Raw genomic sequence first — 26,327 nt, 5'->3', positions numbered from 1 at the left:
CCTCGAAGTTACAATTCGTGGTAAATAGCGGCCAGAAATAGCGAATTCGCTAATAGAAAATGGTTAATGAATTGCATATAAGGAATCTCGATTAGAGATTCCTTAAATGCAATCCCTCGCAAATATGCGATTTCGCAATTAGCGATTTTTGCATTTGGGATGATGAATCCCAAATGCAAAAATTGCGCTCGCAAAGGGCCAGATTCGCAGAATCTGGACCTTTGCGAGCCGATTTTTCTTTCATGAATCTACCTGTATATAGCAATGATCCCCCTGCAATTGCAATAAGGAGCCGAGCTGCTATGTATTAGTGGCAAAAGTAGGTGGGATGCTGAGGAGGGGAAATGTTTGAAGAGATTATCTTCTCTCCCCGGCTCTGCCATGATCCAAGCAATAAGAATAGAAACTGGCATGACATTGTGGAATATATTGGCTGCAATGGTGCTAATACAATTCAGGAAAAGATTGCTGGGGGGGGGGAGAACAGAAAGTTTCTCAGTGGTGCAAAAAATTAAATCCTGCAAAGTGAACTACAATGGGCAAAAATTGTTGGGAGAAATTAAATTTGGGGGCTGTCTGTAGGGATATGAAAGTAAAGCTGGGCCAACAGAACACAAAAACTGAAATCTGAAAGAGTGCATTAAAGGCGCTAGGTAAAGAAATGTCCTATGAACTTGACTATCATTATTTAAGTGGGAAAAAATCGGTGCAATTTATGTTAAAATCTTGGTGGAATAAAGAGAGAGCTATGTATGTGGTTGTATCTCAAAATCAGTTAAGAAGTGAATTATTAAGAAGATGAGTTTGAATCAATCCCTGTCAGATAAATGAAGTGGCAACATTTTAAATGGTCCAATCAGGAGGCAACTGCACTGGTGGTCTAAATACTAAGGGGCAGATTTACAAGCCCCTTGCGCCACTTTTGCGTCACTTTTCCCATGTTAAAAGTGACGCAAACGTGGCGCAAGGGCTTGTAAATCTGCCCTTAAATGCGGTGTGTTGCACATTTAGCTGGACTGTTTAAAGGTCATACAGCAGCGGAGACAGTTTTTAATTCCAATATTTTAGCTGGTCGAATAGGAGGAATCCTAAATGCTAATCCCCGCTTCCCTATTTCCGATGTGTGATCGTGGGCAAATCTCGTTATCTTCTTTGCCTCAGCTTTCCTTAGGAAAATGTGTAAATTTCGGTCAAAGTTTTACATAAAAACTGAACTGGGAATAAAGAAAGTTCCGCAGAAGAATCCGAAAGAGCCCTGATGATCTTACCCCCTGTGGGGTAAGAGCGAGAAGCAATGCCCTGGTTCGAACACATGAGGGGGGGCCCAGACCACTGAGATATCTCAGTGGGTAAATGCACACGCAGCCGAGGTGTGTGTGAGGCATGCACGCCACTGGCCCCAACCCCTCGGACAACACTCCATTTAGGTTCACTGATAAATCCTGGATTGTGGGCATGATTGAACCGCTCGTGGGGTTAATGCACCTGCCGCGGTCGTTTCCAGGCAAACTGCAGTCCAAGGGTTTCGAACACGGCTAGAGTAGCCCGGACTGCTAGTTTCCCATATCGGTATTATAACTCATCGGGCTAATTCACTGCCTGCTGCAGGGTCTTGTGTGCAACTTGACAATGGCTGGTCTAACCGCAAGGACACAGTCCTGCGGGTAATTGCGCCTGCTGCAGAGAGCGTACATGCTACAGGTTGTGTGCTCCAGACACAGCAAGAGAGCTGAACGGGTTAATATACCACCCCCTGCACAACTCTAGGCATGTCCTGCAAGTCACGGGGTGCTGTCACAGCAAGGTGGCTCAGCGGGTGAATGCACAACCTGCTGAGGTGCTCTGTACCCTGACGAACACTGTGAAAATGCCATTCACCAGCTGCAGATATCAGCGAGCACCCCAAGTCACAGACCCTAATGCCAGTGAAATAGATCGCGGGGTTCTAGCGCCTGCTGCGCACATCTGTGCACAACCTGTAGAACACAGCTTGAGTTGTGATGGCGGCTCAGCCTTTCATCCATTCGAGGTTGATAATAGGAGTACCGTTCAGCTGAACAGTGCTACCTATAATCCTACATACATTACTTACAGCGCCTAGACGCAGGTCCGCCTGGGTTCATGCTGTACCGATGACGGACACATTTGAAAATGTGATGTTTCCAGCATGGGAGAAAGAGTTTGTCATAAAAAAAACTGCACATTTTCTCGAATTTCTTTTCTACTCTGCAGTCCCTGACTCCAGCATGTCTTCTTAATACAGAAAACAGACCCTCCCGGAATATGACAGGTTTTCACATCACGCTTTTTTGGGAGAATTTGAGATTTCAATCCCATGCCTGGAGGAGGTGGAAGGGGGGAGAGAGAGAGCAGGTGTCTTTTAGAGGCAAGGGGGAGGGGTTCACGAAATGGCCGACCCAATTGTGTAAAAAAAAAAATTAGACCACATTTTTTCACAGAAATTGCACCTTCTTAGAAACTTATTCTTTGATAAAGTAACTTACCCCGAAGCACGGTGATGCCCGGAGGAACCCCTGCCCGCCCCATCAGCGCCCCCCATCCACAGACAGAACACAGACCAGCAGTTGCTCGGGCATTGAGAGGGTCACAATAAATGTGTAATTTTTTTTTTCTGGTGTGAAAGAACAAAAACTTCCAGACCTTGCACGCTCCACCTGTGTTCTTATCTGTCAATTTCCAGGAGGAGGGGCTAACAAAAAAAAGTGAATTATTACAGCTCAAGGAGGAAGAAAGAGGGGGGCAGGGAGGGAATTAATTGTTTACGGTGACATCACCAAGGGCTGGCTTATAAAATGAATGGCTGGGGCGCTCTCTCCAGCAGAAGACTCGAACCAGCAGGGAGAGAGAGAGAGAGGAAAAGGCGTGGAGGCCAGCAAGAAGGGAAGGCTTGTGCAAGAGCAGGGTTTCTGCAACTTCAACTTTCGTGTCTCTCCCGCTATCGCCCGGCGGATTCGCTTTATTTATTTATTTTTGCACAATTTTATTCTGGTGCCTGCTTTTTTTTTGTATCCGTGTTCTGTTTTTTTTTTTGTCGCTGCCCGCCTGCTGCTTCCCAGCACTGCCAAGCAGCTGCAGACCAGCCAGGATGCACGTTTCACACTTTGCGGCTTGGGGACTCTTGCTGACGGCGCTGCTATGTTTGGAGTCCGAGGGGAAGCCACTGTCCCAGTCCCAGCAGAGGGTAAGCCCGTGTGCTGCTGTGTGTGTGTGATCTTGGGCACATTCTCGCCCCATGCAACGCGGGGTGATGATGATTCAGAGTGGTAGCGGGAGACCTCACCTGAGTTCAAATCGCGGCGTCCCCGCTCGACCAGAAAGAATAGTGTGATCTTGGGCGGAGGCAGAACAATTGCAAAGTTTGAATTGATTTAGGGAGGGTTTATATTCTGAACCCTGCACGTTTCTGGATTGCATTCTCTGTTGTAGTGTTTTGGTTTTGTCGTTGAATCTTGAACAAGGGGGAATTTATAATATTACCTCATTTTACGACCCTTAATTCCGATCCGCTGAAAGTGGGTGAGCTTAGAAACAGATCACTAATAAACAGGCGCTATATAAAAGGTCGTTAATAATGTTTTATGTCGGCCACTGGAAATTCATGAGCGGTGGAAGGAAGAGGCGCATAGCGGGATCCCAGCTTCTCAATGTCGGCAAAGCTGTGTGATCTTGGCCAAATCACTTTATCTGTGTGCCCGAATTCTCGTGTCTTCCAAAACTGAAAGGGGTTTATTTACAAGCCCCTTGTGCCACTTTTGCGTCATTTTACCATGTTAAAAATGACGCAAAAGTGGCGCTAAAGGCTTGTAAATAAGCCCCAAAGTGCTTAGAGACATAATAACCACAGTTGCATGTGTATGGGCGCGTGAGAGTTTACGGACCCGCTTGTTTGTGTTTACAGTGGGTTAATTGTGGGCGGTCGAATCAGACACCTGAGTTATGATCTCGGCTCTCATAGTTGAGCTTCACGTGTGACCCTGGGCAACATTGATCCATCTCCTCCTACCTTAGTTCCCAAAAGTGACAGATCAGATGCAATCTTGAGCGCAAAGGGAAAAGCGACATTTATTCACGCATGTTTAAAACAAAGTTACCAGGCGATGGCTGGAGCCGGTTATGGAGAGACAAATTTCTATCTAGCGCCCACTCGCCGTTCTGGTGTCCTAGCGCTGCAAACTAAGGTTCTTGAAATGGTTTATATTTTGAGGTCAGATACTGATGGGCAGTCGTTTTTTCTGCTCCCAATTTGCCATTTTTCACAGCAGAGTGGCGATTTGATGTGATCAAGGGGTATTCTTTCTAATGTGCCCCTATAAGGCGGGCGCATTGCCGGAGTTAGGGGCAGGAGGGTGGGGGCAGGGCAGGTGCATGTGGGAGTTCTCTGACTTGTGAAGGGGTGACCCCCGCCCCCCCTCCCCCCAACACCCGGCAGCCTGCGGATGTATGAGATGTACTGTGGAACGTGGGGGTTTCTGGTGCCCTTGATTGGGGAGCTTAACCCCCCCCCCCCCATAGGTGAAGGGTAAGATGGGGGTGCTACTGCCCCCCCCCCCCGGATTGGGGAGTTGATGACCTTTCTCACGATGATGCACGTGCAGCGGTCGTGCTTTTGACCTCCGTGCAAAGAGCAGGAAACACCTCTGGGTGGCCAGAGGAGCTGACATGGCTGCAAGGAAGGGGAGCTCGGGAAAAGGTTCTTGTTCGAGGGGATGATTTGGAGCTGCAGGAAGATCTGCGGGAGTAGAGAGGTGGAGGGAACTATTCTGGGGAGGGAACTCTTCTGGGCATGGAGTGCAGATCTGCAGGAGATAAGAGGAGGGAACTCTTCTGGGCATGGAGTGGAGATCTGCAGGAGATAAGAGGAGGGAACTCTTCTGGGGAGGGAACTCTTCTGGGCATGGAGTGCAGATCTGCAGGAGATAAGAGGAGGGAACTCTTCTGGGCATGGAGTGGAGATCTGCAGGAGATAAGAGGAGGGACCTCTTCTGGGCATGGAGTGGAGATCTGCAGGAGGAGGGAAGTGGAGGGAACTCTTCTGGGCATGGAGTGCAGATCTGCAGGAGATGAGAGGAGGGAACTCTTCTGGGCATGGAGATCTGCAGGAGGAGGGAAGTTGAGGGAACTCTTCTGGGCATGGAGTGCAGATCTGCAGGAGATGAGAGGAGGAAACTCTTCTGGGCATGGAGTGCAGATCTGCAGGAGATGAGAGGAGGGAACTCTTCTGGGCATGGAGTGCAGATCTGCAGGAGGAGGGAAGTTGAGGGAACTCTTCTGGGCATGGAGTGGAGATCTGCAGGAGGAGGGAAGTTGAGGGAACTCTTCTGGGCATGGAGTGCAGATCTGCAGGAGGAGGGAAGTTGAGGGAACTCTTCTGGGCATGGAGTGCAGATCTGCAGGAGATGAGAGGAGGGAACTCTTCTGGGCATGGAGTGGAGATCTGCAGGAGATGAGAGGAGGGAACTCTTCTGGGCATGGAGTGCAGATCTGCAGGAGATGAGAGGAGGGAACTCTTCTGGGCATAGAGTGGAGATCTGCAGGAGGTGAGAGGAGGGAACTCTTCTAGGCACGGAGTGGGGATCCGCAGGAGACGAGAGGAGGGAACTCTTCTAGGCATGGATTGCAGATCTGCAGGAGGAGGGAAGTGGAGGGAACTCTTCTGGGCACGGAGTGCAGATCTGCAGGAGGGGGGAAGTGGAGGGAACTACTGAAGGGCGCAGAGAAAGGAAGGGAAATGGAACTGGGTGTAGAAAACTCTCCAAGCGGAGCTCTGCCGAGGAATCTTCCCTGGTGGAGACAGCCTGAAACGGGAGCTCGGAGGGTCGGGTTTGCAGGGGAAGCCTTGGGGAATGTGGGGTGGGGGATTGCGGGAGGCGCTCAGTGGATAAGACTCCTTTGCTAGAGACTCGAGCACAGAGGGGCGACCTCCGCATGCCGGACACCGAGGCGGGAACCCTGCGGAGGGAGCTCAGGGTGGGCTTGCGGGGCCGGGGCGGCGGGAGAGGGGGCGCACCGCAGATCGAGCTTGGAGGACGGAACTCCGCCGCGGCGTCTCCTCTGCCTCTCCTGTGATCCTTTAAAGTGAAAGCAGGGATTGATGAAATGCGGAGTCAGCGGAGGGCGCAGGCCAGAGTGCGGCTCCCGGGGGAAATGCGGGGGGTGCAGGGGGTGAACCGGGAGATGCCACAGCACCACGTCAAAGGCACTCATTCAGGAGTGACGGCGTCTGCCGGGGGGCCCAGGGCAGCGCACTCTGCCGCCCGCAGGAGCCATGGCAAAGAGCGGAGGGAGAGCTCCCCCCGGAGCAGGAAGTGGAGGCGAGAGGGGGGGGGGGTCCTGCCTCCCCCAACCTCCCAGGGAAAAGTCTGTTAAAGTGGGCGTCGCAAGTTATCTATACACCACCGGGCAGGTGCAGCTGCACTCATACATACAGCACCGGGGCAGGTGCAGCTGCACTCATACATACAGCACCGGGGCAGGGGCAGCTGCACTCATACATACAGCACCGGGGCAGGTGCAGCCCCACTCATACATACAGCACCGGGGCAGGTGCAGCCCCACTCATACATACAGCACCGGGGCAGGAGGAGCAGCTGCACTCATACATACAGCACCGGAGCAGGTGCAGCTGCACTCATACATGCAGCACGGGGCAGGTGCAGCTGCACTCATACATACAGCACCGGGGCAGGTGCAGCTCCACTCATACATGCAGCACGGGGCAGGTGCAGCTGCACTCATACATACAGCACCGGAGCAGGAGGTGCAGCTGCACTCATACATACAGAACCAGGGCAGGTGCAGCTGCACCTCATACATAGAGCACCGGGACAGGTGCATCTGCACTCATACATACAGCACCGGGGCAGGTGCAGCAGCAGTCACACATGCAGCACCGGGGCAGGTGCAGCTGCACTCATACATACAGCACCGGGCAGGTGCAGCTGCACTCATACATACAGCACTCGGGCAGGTGCAGCTGCACTCATACATACAGCACTCGGGCAGGTGCAGTTGCACTCATACATACAGCACCGGGGCAGGTGCAGCTGCACTCATACATACAGCACTGGGGCAGGTGCAGCTGCACTCATACATGCAGCATGGGGCAGGTGCAGCTGCACTCATACATACAGCACCGGGACAGGTGCAGCTGCACTTAAACATACAGCACCGGGGCAGGTGCAGCTGCACTCATACATACAGCACCGGGCAGGTGCAGCTGCACTCATACATGCAGCACCAGAGCAGGTGCAGCTGCACTTATACATACAGCACCGGGGCAGGTGCAGCTGCACTCATACATACAGCACCGGGGCAGGTGCAGCTGCACTCATACATACAGCACCGGGGCAGGTGCAGCTGCACTCATACACACAGCACCGGGGCAGGAGGTGCAGCTGTACTCATACATACAGCACCGGGGCAGGAGGTGCAGCTGCACTCATACATACAGCACCGGGGCAGGTGCAGCTGCACTCATACACACAGCACCGGGGCAGGAGGTGCAGCTGTACTCATACATACAGCACCGGGGCAGGAGGTGCAGCTGCACTCATACATACAGCACCGGGGCAGGTGCAGCTGCACTCATACATACAGAAACCAGGCAGGTGCAGCTGCACTCATACATACAGCACCGGAGCAGGTGCAGCTGCACTCATACATACAGCACCGGGGCAGGTGCAGCTGCACTCATACATACAGCACCGGGGCAGGTGCAGCTGCACTCATACATACAGCACCAGGGCAGGTGCAGCTGCACTCATACACACAGCACCAGGGCAGTTGCAGCTGCACTCATACATACAGCACCGGGGCAGGTGCAGCTGCACTCATACATACAGCACCAGGGCAGGTGCAGCTGCACTCATACATACAGCACCAGGGCAGGTGCAGCTGCACTCATACACACAGCACCAGGGCAGTTGCAGCTGCACTCATACATACAGCACCGGGGCAGGTGCAGCTGCACTCATACATACAGCACCAGGGCAGGTGCAGCTGCACTCATACATACAGCACGGGGCAGGTGCAGCTGTACTCATACATGGAGCACGGGGCAGGTGCAGCTGCACTCATACATGCAGCACGGGGCAGGTGCAGCTGCACTCATACATACAGCACCGGAGCAGGTGCAGCTGCACTCATACATGCAGCACGGGGCAGGTGCAGCCCCACTCATACATACAGCACCGGGGCAGGAGGAGCAGCTGCACTCATACATACAGCACCGGAGCAGGTGCAGCTGCACTCATACATGCAGCACGGGGCAGGTGCAGCTGCACTCATACATACAGCACTCGGGCAGGTGCAGTTGCACTCATACATACAGCACCGGGGCAGGTGCAGCTGCACTCATACATACAGCACTGGGGCAGGTGCAGCTGCACTCATACATGCAGCATGGGGCAGGTGCAGCTGCACTCATACATACAGCACCGGGACAGGTGCAGCTGCACTTAAACATACAGCACCGGGGCAGGTGCAGCTGCACTCATACATACAGCACCGGGCAGGTGCAGCTGCACTCATACATGCAGCACCAGAGCAGGTGCAGCTGCACTTATACATACAGCACCGGGGCAGGTGCAGCTGCACTCATACATACAGCACCGGGGCAGGTGCAGCTGCACTCATACATACAGCACCGGGGCAGGTGCAGCTGCACTCATACACACAGCACCGGGGCAGGAGGTGCAGCTGTACTCATACATACAGCACCGGGGCAGGAGGTGCAGCTGCACTCATACATACAGCACCGGGGCAGGTGCAGCTGCACTCATACATACAGAAACCAGGCAGGTGCAGCTGCACTCATACATACAGCACCGGAGCAGGTGCAGCTGCACTCATACATACAGCACCGGGGCAGGTGCAGCTGCACTCATACATACAGCACCGGGGCAGGTGCAGCTGCACTCATACATACAGCACCAGGGCAGGTGCAGCTGCACTCATACACACAGCACCAGGGCAGTTGCAGCTGCACTCATACATACAGCACCGGGGCAGGTGCAGCTGCACTCATACATACAGCACCAGGGCAGGTGCAGCTGCACTCATACATACAGCACCAGGGCAGGTGCAGCTGCACTCATACACACAGCACCAGGGCAGGTGCAGCTGCACTCATACATACAGCACAGCAGCAGGTGCAGTTCCTGTCAGGTGCAGCTCGCTGGGTTTGGCTCAGTGGGGTGGGGGCCACTGTGTGCTGCTCAGGCTGGCAGGCCAGAGTGCTGTGGCGGTGACGTGCGCTGGCCGCTGGCACGGCTGCAGGCCGCTCTCAGCTCTCCGCCCTCCCGGTGCTGACCGTGCCCAGGGCCGGGGTCAGCCAGGGGTCACACGGCAGCTGAGGCGGAACGCAGGTGCAGGGCCCTGGGAAGCTCGGCCCGTTCCCAGCCCTAGCCAGAGACCCTTCAAACGGAGCCCCCCCTCTCTCGGATTCCCATGCGCCCCTTCTTTTCACTCCCCCCTTACCCCACCTACCGTAAAGTGACGTGGGCCTATGCCCAGGGCGCCGGTCCCCAGGGGCGGCGTGGAAGATTCATCTAAGGGGACCCCGCGGTCTGCTGAACCCGAAAGTGACTGATGTTTTAATTAATTTATCGCATGAATAAAAAACGTATCAGATGGCCGTGTACGTAACAGGTGCGAGAAGAACCCCTAGAGTACTCACACAGGGTTCACTGAGTATCTCAGGATTTAGAGGCTCTTAGAGTTATAGCGCCGAGAGAGCCCCCGTCCAGGCCCTCAGAAGTGACTCACAGCCCCAGCTGTTCCCACGGTTAGTGCAAGCATCCCATGACGTGCCTGCGGCCACCACTGGCCCCACTGGGCGTCTGGCAGCCTTCCCAGTCAGCACCAGCGCAGTGGACAGCAACGAGTGACCGCCGGCGTATAGCTCGGTGGGTGCATGCGCCGGAGGCTTCGCGGCACCTGACAGACTCAGGACGCATTCTAAGCCGGTGCAAGTCACACTGCGTGATGACTGCCTTTGACCAGGACAAAAGTGAATTATGTTATTTACAGCGCTACAAAGCGCTATAAAAGCTCTATAACACCTTTATTTTTACGAATCGGAGTGATATTTTGCAGATATGGTTCGAGTTAATGGGGACTGCGTTTTATACACAATCCATTACCCACTCATTCTGTCGCATAATAGATTTGCTCCGGTTTTACATCGGTGCAAAGCGTTATGTAAAAGTCCCTGGGTGTGTAATCTTGGTGGTTTCGGCTGCACGGCAGTACAAGGGCATGGGAGGTTGAGAAAGGAAAGCCCATGGTTGGAGAACAGGGTTCGGTGACGAAAAACCTGGCATCTCACAGTAAAAACTGTGCAGAGAAAGGTGCATTTCGAGGGTGGGCCCTGCCCTGGGTAGGTTTGGGGTACCTAATCGATCGCCTGAACTGATCTCTGCAGGTGTCTGTGTGCAAACCCACACTGCTGTGTACTGGCTCCAGCCTAAGTGAACGAGAAAGAGACGGACATAGGTGCGGGGGGGTTCCTCTGTTCGTGTGTGTGCGCCTTTTGGGTCTGTGTGTGCCCACCTATGCCTGGGCACGGGTCCATAGAAGTCTGAGTGTCAGCCCTCTCTCTTCACCACATTCACCCCTCCCCCCCTTTCTCTCTCTGCTGGTCCTTGTGAGGCCCCCACGACTGGGCACCGACCCACACTGTTCTGTGGGCCCACCCATGCCTGGGCACTGGTCCACAGTGGCGTGGGTGGGCTCCCCTGTGTCTGTGTTCTACTGAGTGTCTGTGTGCCCACCCATGCCTGGCACTGGTCCACAGTGGACTGGGTGGGCTCCCCTGTGTCTGGGTTCTGCTGAGTGTCTGTGTGCCCACCCATGCCTGGCACTGGTCCGCAGTGGCCTGGACGGGCTCCCTTGTGTCTGGGTTCTGCTGAGTGTTTGTGTGCCCACCCATGCCTGGCACTGGTCCACAGTGGCCTGGGTGGGCTCCCCTGTGTCTGGGTTCTGCTGAGTGTCTGTGTGCCCACCCATGCCTGGCACTGGTCCACAGTGGACTGGGTGGACTCACCTGTGTCTGGGTTCTGCTGAGTGTTTGTGTGCCCACCCATGCCTGGGCACTGGTCCACAGTGGCCTGGATGGGCTCCCCTGTGTCTGGGTTCTGCTGAGTATCTGTGTGCCCACCCATGCCAGGGCACTGGCCTGGGTGGGCTCCCTTGTGTCTGTGTTCTACTGAGTGTCTGTGTGCCCACCCATGCCTGGCACTGGTCCACAGTGGCCTGGACGGGCTCCCTTGTGTCTGGGTTCTGCTGAGTGTTTGTGTGCCCACCCATGCCTGGCACTGGTCCACAGTGGCCTGGGTGGGCTCCCCTGTGTCTGGGTTCTGCTGAGTGTCTGTGTGCCCACCCATGCCTGGCACTGGTCCACAGTGGACTGGGTGGACTCACCTGTGTCTGGGTTCTGCTGAGTGTCTGTGTGCCCACCCATGCCTGGCACTGGTCCACAGTGGACTGGGTGGGCTCCCCTGTGTCTGGGTTCTGCTGAGTGTTTGTGTGCCCACCCATGCCTGGGCACTGGTCCACAGTGGACTGGGTGGACTCACCTGTGTCTGGGTTCTGCTGAGTGTTTGTGTGCCCACCCATGCCTGGGCACTGGTCCACAGTGGACTGGGTGGACTCACCTGTGTCTGGGTTCTGCTGAGTGTCTGTGTGCCCACCCATGCCTGGCACTGGTCCGCAGTGGCCTGGGTGGACTCACCTGTGTCTGGGTTCTGCTGAGTGTCTGTGTGCCCACCCATGCCTGGCACTGGTACACAGTGGACTGGGTGGGCTCACCTGTGTCTGGGTTCTGCTGAGTGTCTGTGTGCCCACCCATGCCTGGCACTGGTCCACAGTGGCCCGGGTGGGCTCCCCTGTGTCTGGGTTCTGCTGAGTGTCTGTGTGCCCACCCATGCCTGGCACTGGTCCGCAGTGGCCTGGACGGGCTCCCTTGTGTCTGGGTTCTGCTGAGTGTTTGTGTGCCCACCCATGCCTGGCACTGGTCCACAGTGGCCTGGGTGGGCTCCCCTGTGTATGGGTTCTGCTGAGTGTCTGTGTGCCCACCCATGCCTGGCACTGGTCCACAGTGGACTGGGTGGACTCACCTGTGTCTGGGTTCTGCTGAGTGTCTGTGTGCCCACCCATGCCTGGCACTGGTCCACAGTGGCCTGGGTGGGCTCACCTGAGTCTGGGTTCTGCTGAGTGTCTGTGTGCCCACCCATGCCTGGCACTGGTCCACAGTGGCCTGGGTGGGCTCACCTGTGTCTGGGTTCTGCTGAGTGTTTGTGTGCCCACCCATGCCTGGCACTGGTCCACAGTGGACTGGACGGGCTCCCTTGTGTCTGGGTTCTGCTGAGTGTTTGTGTGCCCACCCATGCCTGGCACTGGTCCACAGTGGCCTGGGTGGGCTCCCCTGTGTCTGGGTTCTGCTGAGTGTCTGTGTGCCCACCCATGCCTGGCACTGGTCCACAGTGGACTGGGTGGACTCACCTGTGTCTGGGTTCTGCTGAGTGTCTGTGTGCCCACCCATGCCTGGCACTGGTCCACAGTGGACTGGGTGGGCTCCCCTGTGTCTGGGTTCTGCTGAGTGTTTGTGTGCCCACCCATGCCTGGGCACTGGTCCACAGTGGACTGGGTGGACTCACCTGTGTCTGGGTTCTGCTGAGTGTTTGTGTGCCCACCCATGCCTGGGCACTGGTCCACAGTGGACTGGGTGGACTCACCTGTGTCTGGGTTCTGCTGAGTGTCTGTGTGCCCACCCATGCCTGGCACTGGTCCGCAGTGGCCTGGGTGGACTCACCTGTGTCTGGGTTCTGCTGAGTGTCTGTGTGCCCACCCATGCCTGGCACTGGTACACAGTGGACTGGGTGGGCTCACCTGTGTCTGGGTTCTGCTGAGTGTCTGTGTGCCCACCCATGCCTGGCACTGGTCCACAGTGGCCCGGGTGGGCTCCCCTGTGTCTGGGTTCTGCTGAGTGTCTGTGTGCCCACCCATGCCTGGCACTGGTCCGCAGTGGCCTGGACGGGCTCCCTTGTGTCTGGGTTCTGCTGAGTGTTTGTGTGCCCACCCATGCCTGGCACTGGTCCACAGTGGCCTGGGTGGGCTCCCCTGTGTATGGGTTCTGCTGAGTGTCTGTGTGCCCACCCATGCCTGGCACTGGTCCACAGTGGACTGGGTGGACTCACCTGTGTCTGGGTTCTGCTGAGTGTCTGTGTGCCCACCCATGCCTGGCACTGGTCCACAGTGGCCTGGGTGGGCTCACCTGAGTCTGGGTTCTGCTGAGTGTCTGTGTGCCCACCCATGCCTGGCACTGGTCCACAGTGGCCTGGGTGGGCTCACCTGTGTCTGGGTTCTGCTGAGTGTTTGTGTGCCCACCCATGCCTGGCACTGGTCCGCAGTGGCCTGGACGGGCTCCCCTGTGTCTGGGTTCTGCTGAGTGTCTGTGTGCCCACCCATGCCTGGGCACTGGTCCACAGTGGCGTGGGTAGGCTCCCCTGTGTCTGGGTTCTGCTGAGTGTCTGTGTGCCCACCCATGACTGGCACTGGTCCACAGTGGCCCGGGTGGGCTCACCTGAGTCTGGGTTCTGCTGAGTGTCTGTGTGCCCACCCATGCCTGGCACTGGTCCGCAGTGGCCTGGGTGGACTCCCCTGTGTCTGGGTTCTGCTGAGTGTTTGTGTGCCCACCCATGCCTGGCACTGGTCCGCAGTGGCCTGGGTGGGCTCACCTGTGTCTGGGTTCTGCTGAGTGTCTGTGTGCCCACCCATGCCTGGCACTGGTCCACAGTGGCCTGGGTGGACTCCCCTGTGTCTGGGTTCTGCTGAGTGTTTGTGTGCCCACCCATGCCAGGGCACTGGCCCGCAGTGGCCCGGGTGGGCTCCCCTGTTTCTGGGCTCTACTGAGTGTCTGTGTGCCCACCCATGCCTGGCACTGGTACACAGTGGACTGGGTGGGCTCCCCTGTGTCTGGGTTCTGCTGAGTGTTTGTGTGCCCACCCATGCCTGGCACTGGTCCACAGTGGCCCGGGTGGACTCACCTGTGTCTGGGTTCTGCTGAGTGTCTGTGTGCCCACCCATGCCTGGCACTGGTCCACAGTGGACTGGGTGGACTCACCTGTGTCTGGGTTCTGCTGAGTGTCTGTGTGCCCACCCATGCCTGGCACTGGTCCGCAGTGGCCTGGGTGGGCTCCCCTGTGTCTGGGTTCTGCTGAGTGTTTGTGTGCCCACCCATGCCTGGCACTGGTCCACAGTGGCCCGGGTGGGCTCACCTGTGTCTGGGTTCTGCTGAGTGTTTGTGTGCCCACCCATGCCTGGCACTGGTCCACAGTGGACTGGGTGGACTCACCTGTGTCTGGGTTCTGCTGAGTGTCTGTGTGCCCACCCATGCCTGGCACTGGTCCGCAGTGGCCTGGGTGTACTCACCTGTGTCTGGGTTCTGCTGAGTGTTTGTGTGCCCACCCATGCCTGGCACTGGTCCACAGTGGCCTGAATGGGCTCCCCTGTGTCTGGGTTCTGCTGAGTGTTTGTGTGCCCACCCATGCCTGGCACTGGTCCGCAGTGGCCTGGGTGTACTCACCTGTGTCTGGGTTCTGCTGAGTGTCTGTGTGCCCACCCATGCCTGGCACTGGTCCGCAGTGGCCTGGGTGGGCTCCCCTGTGTCTGTGTTCTGCTGAGTGTTTGTGTGCCCACCCATGCCTGGCACTGGTCCACAGTGGACTGGGTGGGCTCACCTGTGTCTGGGTTCTGCTGAGTGTCTGTGTGCCCACCCATGCCTGGGCACTGGTCCACAGTGGCCTGGGTGGACTCACCTGTGTCTGGGCTCTGCTGAGTGTCTGTGTGCCCACCCATGCCTGGCACTGGTCCACAGTGGACTGGGTGGGCTCACCTGTGTCTGGGTTCTGCTGAGTGTCTGTGTGCCCACCCATGCCTGGCACTGGTCCACAGTGGACTGGGTGTACTCCCCTGTGTCTGGGTTCTGCTGAGTGTCTGTGTGCCCACCCATGCCTGGCACTGGTCCACAGTGGCCTGGGTGGGCTCCCCTGTGTCTGGGTTCTGCTGAGTGTCTGTGTGCCCACCCATGCCTGGCACTGGTCCACAGTGGCCTGGTGGGCTCCCCCGTATCTGTGTTCTACTGAGTGTTTGTGTGCCCACCCATGCCTGGCACTGGTCCACAGTGGACTGGGTGGACTCACCTGTGTCTGGGTTCTGCTGAGTGTTTGTGTGCCCACCCATGCCTGGCACTGGTCCACAGTGGCTTGGATGGGCTCCCTTGTGTCTGGGTTCTGCTGAGTGTCTGTGTGCCCACCCATGCCTGGGCACTGGACCGCAGTGGCCTGGGTGTACTCACCTGTGTCTGGGTTCTGCTGAGTGTCTGTGTGCCCACCCATGCCTGGGCACTGGACCGCAGTGGCCTGGGTGTACTCACCTGTGTCTGGGTTCTGCTGAGTGTCTGTGTGCCCACCCATGCCTGGCACTGGTCCACAGTGGACTGGGTGGGCTCCCCTGTGTCTGGGTTCTGCTGAGTGTCTGTGTGCCCACCCATGCCTGGGCACTGGTCCACAGTGGCCTGGGTGGGCTCCCCTGTTTCTGGGTTCTGCTGAGTGTTTGTGTGCCCACCCATGCCTGGCACTGGTCCGCAGTGGCCTGGGTGGACTCACCTGTGTCTGTGTTCTACTGAGTGTTTGTGTGCCCACCCATGCCTGGGCACTGGTCCACAGTGGCCTGGGTGGGCTCCCCTGTGTCTGGGTTCTGCTGAGTGTCTGTGTGCCCACCCATGCCTGGCACTGGTCCACAGTGGCCTGAATGGGCTCCCCTGTGTCTGGGTTCTGCTGAGTGTTTGTGTGCCCACCCATGCCTGGCACTGGTCCGCAGTGGCCTGGGTGTACTCACCTGTGTCTGGGTTCTGCTGAGTGTCTGTGTGCCCACCCATGCCTGGCACTGGTCCGCAGTGGCCTGGGTGTACTCACCTGTGTCTGGGTTCTGCTGAGTGTCTGTGTGCCCACCCATGCCTGGCACTGGTCCACAGTGGACTGGGTGGACTCACCTGTGTCTGGGTTCTGCTGAGTGTCTGTGTGCCCACCCATGCCTGGCACTGGTCCGCAGTGGCCTGGGTGTACTCACCTGTGTCTGGGTTCTGCTGAGTGTTTGTGTGCCCACCCATGCCTGGCACTGGTCCACAGTGGACTGGGTGGACTCATCTGTGTCTGGGTTCTGCTGAGTGTTTGTGTGCCCACCCATGCCTGGGCACTGGTCCGCAGTGGCTTGGGTGGACTCACCTGTGTCTGGGTTCTACTGAGTGTTTGTGTGCCCACCCATGCCTGGCACTGGTCCACAGTGGCCCGGGTGGGCTCCCCTGTGTCTGGGTTCTGCTGAATGTCTGTGTGCCCACCCATGCCAGGGTACTGGTCCACAGTGGCCCGGGTGGACTCGCCTGTGTCTGTGTTCTGCTGAGTGTCTGTGTGCCCACCCATGCCTGGCACTGGTCCACAGTGGCTTGGAGGGGCTCCCATTGTGTCTGTGTTCTGCTGAGTGTTTGTGTGCCCACCCATGCCTGGCACTGGTCCACAGTGGCCCGGGTGGGCTCCCTTGTGTCTGTGTTCTGCTGAGTGTTTGTGTGCCCACCCATGCCTGGCACTGGTCCACAGTGGCCTGGGTGGACTCACCTGTGTCTGGGTTCTGCTGAGTGTTTGTGTGCCCACCCATGCCTGGCACTGGTCCACAGTGGCCTGGGTGGACTCCCCTGTGTCTGGGTTCTGCTGAGTGTTTGTGTGCTCACCCATGCCTGGCACTGGTACACAGTGGACTGGGTGTACTCACCTGTGTCTGGGTTCTGCTGAGTGTCTGTGTGCCCACCCATGCCTGGCACTGGTCCACAGTGGCCTGGGTGGACTCCCCTGTGTCTGGGTTCTGCTGAGTGTCTGTGTGCCCACCCATGCCTGGCACTGGTCCGCAGTGGCCTGGGTGTACTCACCTGTGTCTGGGTTCTGCTGAGTGTTTGTGTGCCCACCCATGCCTGGCACTGGTCCACAGTGGACTGGGTGGACTCACCTGTGTCTGGGTTCTGCTGAGTGTCTGTGTGCCCACCCATGCCTAAGCACTGGTCCGCAGTGGCCTGGGTGTACTCACCTGTGTCTGGGTTCTGCTGAGTGTTTGTGTGCCCACCCATGCCTGGCACTGGTCCGCAGTGGACTGGGTGGGCTCCCCTGTTTCTGGGTTCTGCTGAGTGTCTGTGTGCCCACCCATGCCTGGCACTGGTCCGCAGTGGCCTGGGTGGACTCACCTGTGTCTGGGTTCTGCTGAGTGTTTGTGTGCCCACCCATGCCTGGCACTGGTCCGCAGTGGCCTGGGTGTACTCACCTGTGTCTGGGTTCTGCTGAGTGTTTGTGTGCCCACCCATGCCTGGCACTGGTCCACAGTGGACTGGGTGGACTCACCTGTGTCTGGGTTCTGCTGAGTGTCTGTGTGCCCACCCATGCCTAAGCACTGGTCCGCAGTGGCCTGGGTGTACTCACCTGTGTCTGGGTTCTGCTGAGTGTTTGTGTGCCCACCCATGCCTGGCACTGGTCCGCAGTGGACTGGGTGGGCTCCCCTGTTTCTGGGTTCTGCTGAGTGTCTGTGTGCCCACCCATGCCTGGCACTGGTCCGCAGTGGCCTGGGTGGACTCACCTGTGTCTGTGTTCTACTGAGTGTTTGTGTGCCCACCCATGCCTGGGCACTGGTCCACAGTGGCCTGGGTGGGCTCCCCTGTTTCTGGGTTCTGCTGAGTGTCTGTGTGCCCACCCATGCCTGGCACTGGTCCGCAGTGGCCTGGGTGGACTCACCTGTGTCTGTGTTCTACTGAGTGTTTGTGTGCCCACCCATGCCTGGCACTGGTCCGCAGTGGCCTGGGTGTACTCACCTGTGTCTGGGTTCTGCTGAGTGTCTGTGTGCCCACCCATGCCTGGCACTGGTCCGCAGTGGCCTGGGTGTACTCACCTGTGTCTGGGTTCTGCTGAGTGTTTGTGTGCCCACCCATGCCTGGCACTGGTCCGCAGTGGCCTGGGTGGACTCACCTGTGTCTGGGTTCTGCTGAGTGTTTGTGTGCCCACCCATGCCTGGCACTGGTCCGCAGTGGCCTGGGTGTACTCACCTGTGTCTGGGTTCTGCTGAGTGTTTGTGTGCCCACCCATGCCTGGCACTGGTCCACAGTGGACTGGGTGGACTCACCTGTGTCTGGGTTCTGCTGAGTGTCTGTGTGCCCACCCATGCCTAAGCACTGGTCCGCAGTGGCCTGGGTGTACTCACCTGTGTCTGGGTTCTGCTGAGTGTTTGTGTGCCCACCCATGCCTGGCACTGGTCCGCAGTGGACTGGGTGGGCTCCCCTGTTTCTGGGTTCTGCTGAGTGTCTGTGTGCCCACCCATGCCTGGCACTGGTCCGCAGTGGCCTGGGTGGACTCACCTGTGTCTGTGTTCTACTGAGTGTTTGTGTGCCCACCCATGCCTGGGCACTGGTCCACAGTGGCCTGGGTGGGCTCCCCTGTGTCTGGGTTCTGCTGAGTGTCTGTGTGCCCACCCATGCCTGGCACTGGTCCACAGTGGCCTGAATGGGCTCCCCTATGTCTGGGTTCTGCTGAGTGTTTGTGTGCCCACCCATGCCTGGCACTGGTCCGCAGTGGCCTGGGTGTACTCACCTGTGTCTGGGTTCTGCTGAGTGTTTGTGTGCCCACCCATGCCTGGCACTGGTCCACAGTGGACTGGGTGGACTCACCTGTGTCTGGGTTCTGCTGAGTGTCTGTGTGCCCACCCATGCCTGGCACTGGTCCGCAGTGGCCTGGGTGTACTCACCTGTGTCTGGGTTCTGCTGAGTGTTTGTGTGCCCACCCATGCCTGGCACTGGTCCACAGTGGCCCGGGTGGGCTCCCCTGTGTCTGGGTTCTGCTGAATGTCTGTGTGCCCGCCCATGCCAGGGTACTGGTCCACAGTGGCCCGGGTGGACTCGCCTGTGTCTGTGTTCTGCTGAGTGTCTGTGTGCCCACCCATGCCTGGCACTGGTCCACAGTGGCTTGGATGGGCTCCCATTGTGTCTGTGTTCTGCTGAGTGTTTGTGTGCCCACCCATGCCTGGCACTGGTCCACAGTGGCCCGGGTGGGCTCCCTTGTGTCTGTGTTCTGCTGAGTGTTTGTGTGCCCACCCATGCCTGGCACTGGTCCACAGTGGCCTGGGTGGACTCCCCTGTGTCTGGGTTCTGCTGAGTGTTTGTGTGCCCACCCATGCCTGGCACTGGTACACAGTGGACTGGGTGTACTCACCTGTGTCTGGGTTCTGCTGAGTGTCTGTGTGCCCACCCATGCCTGGCACTGGTCCACAGTGGCCTGGGTGGACTCCCCAGTGTCTGGGTTCTGCTGAGTGTCTGTGTGCCCACCCATGCCTGGCACTGGTCCACAGTGGACTGGGTGGGCTCCCCTGTGTCTGGGTTCTGCTGAGTGTTTGTGTGCCCACCCATGCCTGGGCACTGGTCCACAGTGGACTGGGTGGACTCACCTGTGTCTGGGTTCTGCTGAGTGTCTGTGTGCCCACCCATGCCTGGGCACTGGTCCACAGTGGACTGGGTGGACTCACCTGTGTCTGGGTTCTGCTGAGTGTCTGTGTGCCCACCCATGCCTGGCACTGGTCCGCAGTGGCCTGGGTGGGCTCGCCTGTGTCTGGGTTCTGCTGAGTGTTTGTGTGCCCACCCATGCCTGGCACTGGTCCGCAGTGGCCTGGGTGGACTCACCTGTGTCTGGGTTCTGCTGAGTGTCTGTGTGCCCACCCATGCCTGGCACTGGTCCGCAGTGGCCTGGGTGGGCTCGCCTGTGTCTGGGTTCTGCTGAGTGTTTGTGTGCCCACCCATGCCTGGCACTGGTCCGCAGTGGCCTGGGTGGGCTCCCCTGTGTCTGGGTTCTGCTGAGTGTCTGTGTGCCCACCCATGCCTGGCACGTGTCCACAGTGGCCTGGGTGGGCTCCCCTGTGTCTGGGTTCTGCTGAGTGTTTGTGTGCCCACCCATGCCTGGCACTGGTCCGCAGTGGCCTGGGTGTACTCACCTGTGTCTGGGTTCTGCTGAGTGTTTGTGTGCCCACCCATGCCTGGCACTGGTCCACAGTGGACTGGGTGGACTCACCTGTGTCTGGGTTCTGCTGAGTGTCTGTGTGCCCACCCATGCCTGGCACTGGTCCGCAGTGGCCTGGGTGTACTCACCTGTGTCTGGGTTCTGCTGAGTGTTTGTTTGCCCACCCATGCCTGGCACTGGTCCACAGTGGACTGGGTGGACTCACCTGTGTCTGGGTTCTGCTGAGTGTCTGTGTGCCCACCCATGCCTAAGCACTGGTCCGCAGTGGCCTGGGTGTACTCACCTGTGTCTGGGTTCTGCTGAGTGTTTGTGTGCCCACCCATGCCTGGCACTGGTCCACAGTGGCCTGGGTGGGCTCCCCTGTGTCTGTGTTCTGCTGAGTGTTTGTGTGCCCACCCATGCCTGGCACTGGTCCGCAGTGGCCTGGGTGGACTCCCCTGTGTCTGGGTTCTGCTGAGTGTTTGTGTGCCCACCCATGCCTGGGCACTGGTCCACAGTGGACTGGGTGGGCTCCCCTGTGTCTGGGTTCTGCTGAGTGTTTGTGTGCCCACCCATGCCTGGCACTGGTCCACAGTGGCCCGGGTGGGCTCACCTGTGTCTGGGTTCTGCTGAGTGTTTGTGTGCCCACCCATGCCTGGGCACTGGTCCACAGTGGCCTGGGTGGACTCACCTGTGTCTGGGTTCTGCTGAGTGTCTGTGTGCCCACCCATGCCTGGCACTGGTACACAGTGGACTGGGTGGGCTCACCTGTGTCTGGGTTCTGCTGAGTGTCTGTGTGCCCACCCATGCCTGGCACTGGTCCACAGTGGCCTGGGTGTACTCACCTGTGTCTGGGTTCTGCTGAGTGTCTGTGTGCCCACCCATGCCTGGCACTGGTCCACAGTGGCCTGGGTGGACTCACCTGTGTCTGGGTTCTGCTGAGTGTCTGTGTGCCCACCCATGCCTGGCACTGGTACACAGTGGACTGGGTGGGCTCACCTGTGTCTGGGTTCTGCTGAGTGTCTGTGTGCCCACCCATGCCTGGCACTGGTCCACAGTGGCCTGGGTGTACTCACCTGTGTCTGGGTTCTGCTGAGTGTCTGTGTGCCCACCCATGCCTGGCACTGGTCCGCAGTGGCCTGGGTGGGCTCCCCTGTGTCTGGGTTCTGCTGAGTGTCTGTGTGCCCACCCATGCCTGGGCACTGGTCCACAGTGGCCCGGGTGGACTCACCTGTGTCTGGGTTCTGCTGAGTGTCTGTGTGCCCACCCATGCCTGGCACTGGTCCGCAGTGGCCTGGGTGGACTCCCCTGTGTCTGGGTTCTGCTGAGTGTTTGTGTGCCCACCCATGCCTGGGCACTGGTCCACAGTGGCCTGGGTGGACTCACCTGTGTCTGGGTTCTGCTGAGTGTCTGTGTGCCCACCCATGCCTGGCACTGGTCCACAGTGGCCTGGGTGGACTCCCCTGTGTCTGGGTTCTGCTGAGTGTCTGTGTGCCCACCCATGCCTGGCACTGGTCCGCAGTGGCCTGGGTGTACTCACCTGTGTCTGGGTTCTGCTGAGTGTTTGTGTGCCCACCCATGCCTGGCACTGGTCCACAGTGGACTGGGTGGACTCACCTGTGTCTGGGTTCTGCTGAGTGTCTGTGTGCCCACCCATGCCTAAGCACTGGTCCGCAGTGGCCTGGGTGTACTCACCTGTGTCTGGGTTCTGCTGAGTGTTTGTGTGCCCACCCATGCCTGGCACTGGTCCGCAGTGGACTGGGTGGGCTCCCCTGTTTCTGGGTTCTGCTGAGTGTCTGTGTGCCCACCCATGCCTGGCACTGGTCCGCAGTGGCCTGGGTGGACTCACCTGTGTCTGGGTTCTGCTGAGTGTTTGTGTGCCCACCCATGCCTGGCACTGGTCCGCAGTGGCCTGGGTGTACTCACCTGTGTCTGGGTTCTGCTGAGTGTTTGTGTGCCCACCCATGCCTGGCACTGGTCCACAGTGGACTGGGTGGACTCACCTGTGTCTGGGTTCTGCTGAGTGTCTGTGTGCCCACCCATGCCTAAGCACTGGTCCGCAGTGGCCTGGGTGTACTCACCTGTGTCTGGGTTCTGCTGAGTGTTTGTGTGCCCACCCATGCCTGGCACTGGTCCGCAGTGGACTGGGTGGGCTCCCCTGTTTCTGGGTTCTGCTGAGTGTCTGTGTGCCCACCCATGCCTGGCACTGGTCCGCAGTGGCCTGGGTGGACTCACCTGTGTCTGTGTTCTACTGAGTGTTTGTGTGCCCACCCATGCCTGGGCACTGGTCCACAGTGGCCTGGGTGGGCTCCCCTGTTTCTGGGTTCTGCTGAGTGTCTGTGTGCCCACCCATGCCTGGCACTGGTCCGCAGTGGCCTGGGTGGACTCACCTGTGTCTGTGTTCTACTGAGTGTTTGTGTGCCCACCCATGCCTGGCACTGGTCCGCAGTGGCCTGGGTGTACTCACCTGTGTCTGGGTTCTGCTGAGTGTCTGTGTGCCCACCCATGCCTGGCACTGGTCCGCAGTGGCCTGGGTGTACTCACCTGTGTCTGGGTTCTGCTGAGTGTTTGTGTGCCCACCCATGCCTGGCACTGGTCCGCAGTGGCCTGGGTGGACTCACCTGTGTCTGGGTTCTGCTGAGTGTTTGTGTGCCCACCCATGCCTGGCACTGGTCCGCAGTGGCCTGGGTGTACTCACCTGTGTCTGGGTTCTGCTGAGTGTTTGTGTGCCCACCCATGCCTGGCACTGGTCCACAGTGGACTGGGTGGACTCACCTGTGTCTGGGTTCTGCTGAGTGTCTGTGTGCCCACCCATGCCTAAGCACTGGTCCGCAGTGGCCTGGGTGTACTCACCTGTGTCTGGGTTCTGCTGAGTGTTTGTGTGCCCACCCATGCCTGGCACTGGTCCGCAGTGGACTGGGTGGGCTCCCCTGTTTCTGGGTTCTGCTGAGTGTCTGTGTGCCCACCCATGCCTGGCACTGGTCCGCAGTGGCCTGGGTGGACTCACCTGTGTCTGTGTTCTACTGAGTGTTTGTGTGCCCACCCATGCCTGGGCACTGGTCCACAGTGGCCTGGGTGGGCTCCCCTGTGTCTGGGTTCTGCTGAGTGTCTGTGTGCCCACCCATGCCTGGCACTGGTCCACAGTGGCCTGAATGGGCTCCCCTATGTCTGGGTTCTGCTGAGTGTTTGTGTGCCCACCCATGCCTGGCACTGGTCCGCAGTGGCCTGGGTGTACTCACCTGTGTCTGGGTTCTGCTGAGTGTTTGTGTGCCCACCCATGCCTGGCACTGGTCCACAGTGGACTGGGTGGACTCACCTGTGTCTGGGTTCTGCTGAGTGTCTGTGTGCCCACCCATGCCTGGCACTGGTCCGCAGTGGCCTGGGTGTACTCACCTGTGTCTGGGTTCTGCTGAGTGTTTGTGTGCCCACCCATGCCTGGCACTGGTCCACAGTGGCCCGGGTGGGCTCCCCTGTGTCTGGGTTCTGCTGAATGTCTGTGTGCCCGCCCATGCCAGGGTACTGGTCCACAGTGGCCCGGGTGGACTCGCCTGTGTCTGTGTTCTGCTGAGTGTCTGTGTGCCCACCCATGCCTGGCACTGGTCCACAGTGGCTTGGATGGGCTCCCATTGTGTCTGTGTTCTGCTGAGTGTTTGTGTGCCCACCCATGCCTGGCACTGGTCCACAGTGGCCCGGGTGGGCTCCCTTGTGTCTGTGTTCTGCTGAGTGTTTGTGTGCCCACCCATGCCTGGCACTGGTCCACAGTGGCCTGGGTGGACTCCCCTGTGTCTGGGTTCTGCTGAGTGTTTGTGTGCCCACCCATGCCTGGCACTGGTACACAGTGGACTGGGTGTACTCACCTGTGTCTGGGTTCTGCTGAGTGTCTGTGTGCCCACCCATGCCTGGCACTGGTCCACAGTGGCCTGGGTGGACTCCCCAGTGTCTGGGTTCTGCTGAGTGTCTGTGTGCCCACCCATGCCTGGCACTGGTCCACAGTGGACTGGGTGGGCTCCCCTGTGTCTGGGTTCTGCTGAGTGTTTGTGTGCCCACCCATGCCTGGGCACTGGTCCACAGTGGACTGGGTGGACTCACCTGTGTCTGGGTTCTGCTGAGTGTCTGTGTGCCCACCCATGCCTGGGCACTGGTCCACAGTGGACTGGGTGGACTCACCTGTGTCTGGGTTCTGCTGAGTGTCTGTGTGCCCACCCATGCCTGGCACTGGTCCGCAGTGGCCTGGGTGGGCTCGCCTGTGTCTGGGTTCTGCTGAGTGTTTGTGTGCCCACCCATGCCTGGCACTGGTCCGCAGTGGCCTGGGTGGACTCACCTGTGTCTGGGTTCTGCTGAGTGTCTGTGTGCCCACCCATGCCTGGCACTGGTCCGCAGTGGCCTGGGTGGGCTCGCCTGTGTCTGGGTTCTGCTGAGTGTTTGTGTGCCCACCCATGCCTGGCACTGGTCCGCAGTGGCCTGGGTGGGCTCCCCTGTGTCTGGGTTCTGCTGAGTGTCTGTGTGCCCACCCATGCCTGGCACGTGTCCACAGTGGCCTGGGTGGGCTCCCCTGTGTCTGGGTTCTGCTGAGTGTTTGTGTGCCCACCCATGCCTGGCACTGGTCCGCAGTGGCCTGGGTGTACTCACCTGTGTCTGGGTTCTGCTGAGTGTTTGTGTGCCCACCCATGCCTGGCACTGGTCCACAGTGGACTGGGTGGACTCACCTGTGTCTGGGTTCTGCTGAGTGTCTGTGTGCCCACCCATGCCTGGCACTGGTCCGCAGTGGCCTGGGTGTACTCACCTGTGTCTGGGTTCTGCTGAGTGTTTGTTTGCCCACCCATGCCTGGCACTGGTCCACAGTGGACTGGGTGGACTCACCTGTGTCTGGGTTCTGCTGAGTGTCTGTGTGCCCACCCATGCCTAAGCACTGGTCCGCAGTGGCCTGGGTGTACTCACCTGTGTCTGGGTTCTGCTGAGTGTTTGTGTGCCCACCCATGCCTGGCACTGGTCCACAGTGGCCTGGGTGGGCTCCCCTGTGTCTGTGTTCTGCTGAGTGTTTGTGTGCCCACCCATGCCTGGCACTGGTCCGCAGTGGCCTGGGTGGACTCCCCTGTGTCTGGGTTCTGCTGAGTGTTTGTGTGCCCACCCATGCCTGGGCACTGGTCCACAGTGGACTGGGTGGGCTCCCCTGTGTCTGGGTTCTGCTGAGTGTTTGTGTGCCCACCCATGCCTGGCACTGGTCCACAGTGGCCCGGGTGGGCTCACCTGTGTCTGGGTTCTGCTGAGTGTTTGTGTGCCCACCCATGCCTGGGCACTGGTCCACAGTGGCCTGGGTGGACTCACCTGTGTCTGGGTTCTGCTGAGTGTCTGTGTGCCCACCCATGCCTGGCACTGGTACACAGTGGACTGGGTGGGCTCACCTGTGTCTGGGTTCTGCTGAGTGTCTGTGTGCCCACCCATGCCTGGCACTGGTCCACAGTGGCCTGGGTGTACTCACCTGTGTCTGGGTTCTGCTGAGTGTCTGTGTGCCCACCCATGCCTGGCACTGGTCCACAGTGGCCTGGGTGGACTCACCTGTGTCTGGGTTCTGCTGAGTGTCTGTGTGCCCACCCATGCCTGGCACTGGTACACAGTGGACTGGGTGGGCTCACCTGTGTCTGGGTTCTGCTGAGTGTCTGTGTGCCCACCCATGCCTGGCACTGGTCCACAGTGGCCTGGGTGTACTCACCTGTGTCTGGGTTCTGCTGAGTGTCTGTGTGCCCACCCATGCCTGGCACTGGTCCGCAGTGGCCTGGGTGGGCTCCCCTGTGTCTGGGTTCTGCTGAGTGTCTGTGTGCCCACCCATGCCTGGGCACTGGTCCACAGTGGCCCGGGTGGACTCACCTGTGTCTGGGTTCTGCTGAGTGTCTGTGTGCCCACCCATGCCTGGCACTGGTCCGCAGTGGCCTGGGTGGACTCCCCTGTGTCTGGGTTCTGCTGAGTGTTTGTGTGCCCACCCATGCCTGGGCACTGGTCCACAGTGGCCTGGGTGGACTCACCTGTGTCTGGGTTCTGCTGAGTGTTTGTGTGCCCACCCATGCCTGGCACTGGTCCACAGTGGACTGGGTGGACTCACCTGTGTCTGGGTTCTGCTGAGTGTCTGTGTGCCCACCCATGCCTAAGCACTGGTCCGCAGTGGCCTGGGTGTACTCACCTGTGTCTGGGTTCTGCTGAGTGTTTGTGTGCCTACCCATGCCTGGCACTGGTCCATAG

The sequence above is a fragment of the Lissotriton helveticus genome, chromosome 11, assembly GCF_964261635.1.
Source record: "Lissotriton helveticus chromosome 11, aLisHel1.1, whole genome shotgun sequence".
Taxonomy (NCBI): Eukaryota; Metazoa; Chordata; class Amphibia; order Caudata; family Salamandridae; genus Lissotriton; species Lissotriton helveticus.
The sequence above is the reverse complement of the archived record's forward strand: the minus strand, read 5'-3'. Positions refer to the sequence as shown.